The 6,981-nt window shown below is 50.6% G+C and overlaps 1 protein-coding gene across 1 annotated transcript in view; it reads left to right on the plus strand.

Moving 5' to 3' along the window:
* Positions 1-6,981, plus strand: part of CACNA2D3 (calcium voltage-gated channel auxiliary subunit alpha2delta 3) — an 833,443-nt gene that overhangs the window by 328,711 nt on the left and 497,751 nt on the right. The gene's annotated exons all lie outside the window — the stretch shown is intronic.

The raw sequence follows: 6,981 nt of genomic DNA on the forward strand, positions 1-6,981 counted from the left end.
CGGTTCCGGCACCAAAGTGGCTGTAGACAGTACATAAATCAGCAGATTTGGCCGTGGTCCAGTAAAACTTTTTATCTACACAAACATATGGCTGGGTTTGACCTGCAGGCTATGGCTTACTGCCCCCCGGTGTAGTCTTTCTCTCTTCTCCTCCATTTCTTATAAGGCTCTCAGGGGTTCAGAAGCCCTTGGGGTTGCGACAGGATCAGCTGTGGTCTTTGCCTAGAGTACAAAGCAGGATGGACCTTAATGGGGGCCCCTGTTTTCAGGTTTGAACATAGAATCTTCTCCGGTCCAGCCTTCACATAGACTCTAGACTTCTTTCCCCCAGAGTCCCATCTGCCTGTGTAAGTTGAGATTATAACGGCCAGGGACAGGGGTCTGGCCTCAGACTGCCTCTGGCTGGTCCTGCATCCATCTCTTATTGGCTGTGGCCTTGGGTGCACAGCCTTGTCTCTTTAGATCTTAGTTTCCACATATCAGGGACGTGGATAATAATTGTGTCCATCTCAAAAAAAAAATTGTGTCCATCTCATAATAATGCAGTTAATTTCAGGATGTTGCCTCCTCATCCTCAGGTTCCCAAAAAAAGAGCCATCCTCCTGGAAAAGTAAGTCAGAAACCCGTGGTATCTTCATAGTAAAAACCCGCCCCATTGCCTGCCGCCGACGTTTGTAAAACACTGGGGGCCGCTTCCACCTCCCACCCGGTTTCAGTGTCCTATACCGGAGGGCAGTGGTCACAGGAAGGGCTCGGGGTTGGAGTCCCACTCTTCCCCTTGTCGGCTCTGTGATCCTAAGCAGGTAATTTTGCCTCCCCAGGCCTTGCTTTCCCTTTCTGTAAAATAGGGACGAGGCCACCACCTCCCTTCTGGGGGTTATTGTGAAGATAGGGAATGTTGTGTCTGCAGCCTTAGCAACAAGAGTTGCTCACAGAAAGTGCTCAGTGTTGTGATTGCGAAATCCCGTGAATATAAATAGCATTTTTAAATTATTCTAGATCACTGTATAAGGAGCTTGCTCAGTGATTAAATAATTTATAACTCACTGCCTGAAACATTCTTCTTGTGCTTGTCTTTTGCAGCCGGGCTACCTAATGTCTCCCTTCCCAGTTTACCTACTACCCATCCTTAAAAATCATAGCAAAGAGTCATGCTAAGTGAAATAAGTCAGGCAGGGAAGGACAGATACCGTATGTTGTCACTCATAGGTCTAACAGGAGAAACTTAATGGAGGACCATGGGGAGGGGAAGGGGGAAAGAGAGTTGGGGAGAGAGAGGAACTCAAATCATGAGAGACTCTTGAATACTGAAAACAAACTGAGGGCTGAAGAGGGAGGGGGGAAGGGAAGGAGGGGCGATGGTCATGGAGGAGGGCACTTGTGGGGAAGAACACTGGGTGTTATATGGAAACCAACTTGGTAATAAACTATTAATAAAAAAATAAAAAAATTCAGAGGAGGCAGTATCCCATCTATTAACTGCTCTGACATTTATTGGGGATCCCATGGTGAACCAGATAGAGCCCCTCCCTCTAGGGGGTGTCAGTGTACTTGGGAGAATGGATAGGTAATGAGATTAGAACACTGTGTGTGTCACCTGTTGGCCACAGTTATTGACAGCCGGGGGCAGAATCTCACCACGTGCTCATGTGGGCAGCCACATGTTTCTTTCTCTCTTAGAGAGAGTGATGCTGGTCTGAACTCTCCCTAATGGCCCCTAGACGGCACTACATCCTGTGACCTAATCTTTACTTTGGACTCTTCCTTACGACAGATCCCTTAGAACCCAAGCTTCCTTAGAGGGCTGAGCTCAGCCTCGTCCGGAGGGGTTTTCGCGACTCCTCCAGGGTGATCCTGTTAGCTGAGGAAGGAAACCTCCTTTTGTGCAATGTGGCTGGAAGAAAGCCATCCTCTCAGTATTAAATCCTTTCTCAACAGAAGATGAAAAATTAAAAGATTTTACAGAGCAGTTTCAGACATAAAACAATTCAGAACGATATTTTAAAATATGGCAACTGCTTCAAGGTTGCCCGAGCCATTAGCACCATTATAGAGATTTTATTGCACCTGGAGCTTTAAAGGCATAATTGTACCTTTTGATGGCCGCAACACATCAGGGACCAGCACTGCCATTGATCACACAGGCTGCAGAATCATGGCTACGGGGCTTGCTAGGCAGAATCCTAGTAGATTGCTTGAGCCATACAGGTAGTTAATAGTATTTAAACTATTTAAACTCAGCAGCCCTTGTGGGGCCTGCCTACTGCCTCTCCCCAAACTCACTGGTCCCCCAGCGAGGCCGTGGGGTCATGGACCGAGGTCAGCCAGGTGCTGGATCTTATCTCTGCCAAGCAGTGAGTAGCCAGCTGCCCAAGGGAGAGAGGAAGGGACTTTAGGAAAATTCCCGTCTCCATTCCACCTAATTCAAACCAGCCTCAAACAATCTTTTTTTCTTTTCAAGCTGCAAAAATGCATTTCATGTTAAGAGGGCTCGCCAGCTCAGGTCTAGTTATTTATGACATGTACGCAGAACATGTGCTCAGAGCTTGGTTGCTGGCTGGCTGCGACATTCCTAGGTTAGAAATCTCACCCCGAGAAAGGAAACTGATGTGGGTTATGCTTTCTGGGCAGCTTGGACGTAGCAGAGTGGGCACAGAGCAAGGTCGTTTGATACTTGCCCACGAGCGGCTGTGTGCTGTGCTCTTGGCATAACTTCTTGTCACAGCCGAGCGCAGCTGGTAAAACCTACCTGCTTTCTGCAGTCTGCGTTTCGCCTCCCGGGCCGGGCCTGCAGCCAGGCTGTTCAGCCAGGCCAGCATTTGCACCTGCTTGACGAGCCTTTCTCGTCGGCACTGCGAGAGAATGGGGCTTCAGAGGTCACGGCATGTGGGCACCTGTCCTACTGACATGAGAAGTCAAAGAGTCACATTCCAAGTCTTTAGAAGTGTGTTTTAAGGTCCTAGTGGTGCCCAAAGCAGCAGCCTCTTCATGAAACTTCTTCAGTAGAGAAGTGAGTGGCTGAGTGGCTACTCTGGCACCCCCAGCCTGTGCCTCTTGGGTCTGTGACACTTCCCTGATGACTGGCTGTCCCTGCCTCTGGAACCGTGGGAACTCCGCTGCCTGTAAGAGTCAAGCATGGGGCAGGATGCTTGTTTGCGGACCACCAATGGTCTGACTGTGGATGCAGATAAAACTGAATTCTTTCTTCAGTACTCTCTGGGCTGAAATGGTGTAAAATTCACATGCACACACATGCACATGTGTGCATATACACATACCGACATATGTGCCTATGTACATGTGTATAGTTCGTGTACGTGTGTTTATATATGTGCGTGTGAATGAAAAATACTCTACTCTCAACCTACCCTTTGATTCCCACCTGCCCCTCTGTGCTGCCAGGGCAGAGCCCCTCTGTTCATGGAGTATACCTTTCTCTTTCTCTTCCATGATACCTTGTTTCACTCCATTTCTGTCATCCCTGCCTCCCCTTTCCTGCTGATGCAATGTTCTTCCCAAATCCAGCTCAGTAAACCTCTTTCATTCTCTCTTTTATAATGTGACTTTGGTTTATTCCTTTGCTTTAGAATTGTTTTGTCCCAGGAGTGCATTGCGTACTTTTTTTCCTTTTCCACTTGGGCTTCTCTGAGGGCGGGGCATCCTGCTGGTTCAGCCTGCTGCCCCACTTTGCCCTAAACAGCATGCTCCGTACTTGTTGGGTTTTCTAGAGTTGTGAGATCATCTAAGGGATACCAGCGCCCATGCTTCCTGGGCTGTGAGACGTCAACCCTGGGGGTAGTGTTCCCAGGGTGTTTACAGGCAACAGACACATATCCTGGCTGATTTAGATGGAAAAGAAACCGTTTGAAAGGCCATTGGGTGGGTCACAGACTTTCCTAGAAGCTAGAGAATAAGGCTTTGAAAACGGTGGGGCAGAAAGGTGGCCAGGGGTCAGAGCCACACCCAGAGCCAACCTGGTCAGGCTTCTGCACTGGTTTGCCCAACCAGTGCCTCTGTGACTCCATAAAGTGTGTCTCATTTTCCTCAAACATAACTTGGAGATGATAATCCCAGTGTCCTGCCTCAGCGGGCTGTGGCACAGATTAACCATTCAGAAGGATGCTTGGTGCATGGTGCCAGTCTGGTACATGAGCTTGGGTGTTTCTCTTCCCCTCTGATCCTCAGCGTCCTTAGCTAGACAGTAAGTATAGTAACAATACTGTCCTTATGGGATTACTGGGGGCATGGCAAGAATGATGCCCATGTGGGTTGGGGACAAGTGACTGGCCACTGATGTTGGCTCCTGTCACCTGCTTTGAGGGGTGGGGAATAAAACCCATGTCTTGGGGCTGCAGGCAGATGGCACAGGTACAGCTCCCTGATAGGGAACCTGGTTCTTGACAAAGGCCAACACACTCTACTATTATTGTGCCCGTATGAGTTTCTTCAGTTCTTGCGGGCGATTATGGTTACGACAGGATGAACCTCATGCGGAGGCAGGATTAGAATCAGGCATTTTCACTGTGTCCTTTCTGACCCAGTTGCCACCTCAGTGCCTGGACTGGTGGACTGGGAGCCATTTTTCTCAAGGGCTTGAAACCCAAGACCTGGAAATAGACCAGAATTTGAACTGTAAACCTCTGCTTACATTTTCTGTCATAGCCTCGGAAGAACACAAATGGGCGGTTCCATGGTGCTGGGTTGTCTGGGGGTTTTGGCCTCCACTCTGCGAGTTTTCCCTTCCTTGTCCCATCTGCTCCCACACCTTCCTCCTTTCCATCACCGTGATGCAGTGGTGCTGCCGCTGAGACAGAGGAAAGCCAGAAGGTCAATGTGGAACAGAGAAGGTGGTGGGTTAATCATGTGCCCATAGATAACGTTAAATACAATGACTCTATGATTTGGCTGCGGGGTGGGCAGCGGGGGAGTGAAGCCTGTAGCTTGTGAGTATTTTTAGACCGAGCAGCAGAGAGGCAGAGGTCACAGCTTCTCTTTCTGCTGTTTTAGGCTGGATTAAAAAAAATTAAAATTTTAGAAATTGGTCCACTTAAACTTGTGCATTATTTCAGCACTTTGGCCTTGTTTTCCTCTCTCTTCAGCCCCATGAGGGTAGTGAGGCAGGGTCTGTTTTTCGAATGAAGAAACGAAGGGTCAGAGAAGCTCCGTGACTTACTCCAGGTCACACAGGTAGGCAGGCCCATACCAGGGTGGGTCTCGATATTCTGAGGAGGAGTCCAGCTTCCTCTACTGCCTCTCTGGGCTGAGACAGTAGGGACCTGGTCCCTCAGGATCCCCTGTTTGGGGCTCCGTTACTTCCTGGCCATGTTGAGATATAGGAATTTTTGCACAGGCTGAGAACCGTAGTCCTAGGTCTATCACCAGCCTTCCTCTGAAGTTCTAACTCTGCCTGGGCACTGCCCAGGGCACAAAGCCCCGCTGTAGTGATAGTACCCTAGACCTTTCTCCAGAGTCTTCTCTCTGGCCACTCTCTGGCCGGCCCTCCTCCGTCTTTCCTCCACGACGCGCAGCCTAATAATTTCAGTGACCTGAGTTCCCGTGGTAGCTGGGTCGGGGGGGACTGCTGACCTAGGTAGCTTTTGCATATCAGCCCTGCAAACATTTTTGGCCCAAGAAATACAAAGGCTCCAACCGTTGGCTTACAATACAAAGGGGGAGATAGCAGAGGGAGGCGGTCTGCCTGGCAGAGGTGAGAGAGGGGCATGACGTAGGCTACCCTTTCTTCTTCTTCACTTCCCCGGCAGGTGTCTGGTCAAGCAGACTGGGCTGCAAAGCTCTCCTGTGGGGAGGGGGGGCGGGGGGGGAGGGGGGGTGCGTGTGTCCAGCCCCTGAAAATGAAAACAGGCCTCGGGAAAGGGAGACCTGTAGCTACCGCTGCACAGTCCAAGGATTCAGTCTGTCTGCTACCGCCTAGGAGGTTCTTCTAAAAAGCCCAGGGAAGGGCAGAGGTCTGGTGAGGTGGACTGGGGTTCCCTGCTTGGCAGAGTATGCTTGCTGTTGTAGGGATGGGCAGGATTGCTGGGTTTGGATCTGTCCGATGTCACAACCTGTCTTTCAAATGTTGGGTTTGATAAATCACAAAAGTGCTTCTTCCCTTAATTACATGTGTGTATTTTAAGGGAGATTTAATCCATATGTTTCTGATTTGTTTATATGGAAATTATTAAAATGTTTTCTAAGAGCCATTTGATGTGCAGGAAGGCTCATGAACCATTTAAAAAGCTTTGTTAAAAATGACATCACCAAGACAGTGATAAAGGTTGTTGCTTTGCTCCCCCTCATGAGAACGGCTAACATCCACCCAAGAACCAGACACCACTGGGAAAAATCGAGAATGCAGGGGTGAGGTAGAAGCACCCCTGCACCACAGATACCAAGACAGACAGCACTGGGGGTAAGAGAAACAGCCACACGTACACCCATTCCCCTCCCCCAGGCCAGTGCAGGACCACGCCAGGAGGTCCTCCCAAAACCCCCGGTTCCTCCAGCTGGAAGACAGCCAGCCTTCCCCAGCATCATGGGTCCCTCGGAGGGGGGTCCTACCCTGATCTCACACCACGGGGACTGCAGGGGAATCTTCCAGGCCCAGACAAGGGCTCAGACTGTGATGAAGAAGGGGGAGGGGCTGGCAACAACCAGCACATGGGTCTTGGCGGATTGAGTTCCCGCCTGCAGTGCCCAAGTAGTGACCCCAACCGGCGGCTTGTCTCCCCTGCACAACCAGGTCGGGTGCACTCAGACCAGAGGCCTTGGTGGGGTGGGCTCTGCTCTGGAGACCAGTGTGCCCCCACTCAGGCAAGGTGCTGAGTCACAGTCCCACCTGCTGTGGTCCCATGTGACCCGAAGGGCTGGCCACAACTCCTGGGAGCTGTGCTCAAGAGGCAGGATGGCAGAGCCGATCCCCCTGCCCCGAGGGCACAGCCAGCACTGGGCACGCGGGCCTCCCATGCTGTGCCCAGGCAG

This window comes from Suricata suricatta, chromosome 12 (genome assembly GCF_006229205.1).
Source record: "Suricata suricatta isolate VVHF042 chromosome 12, meerkat_22Aug2017_6uvM2_HiC, whole genome shotgun sequence".
NCBI lineage: Eukaryota > Metazoa > Chordata > Mammalia > Carnivora > Herpestidae > Suricata > Suricata suricatta.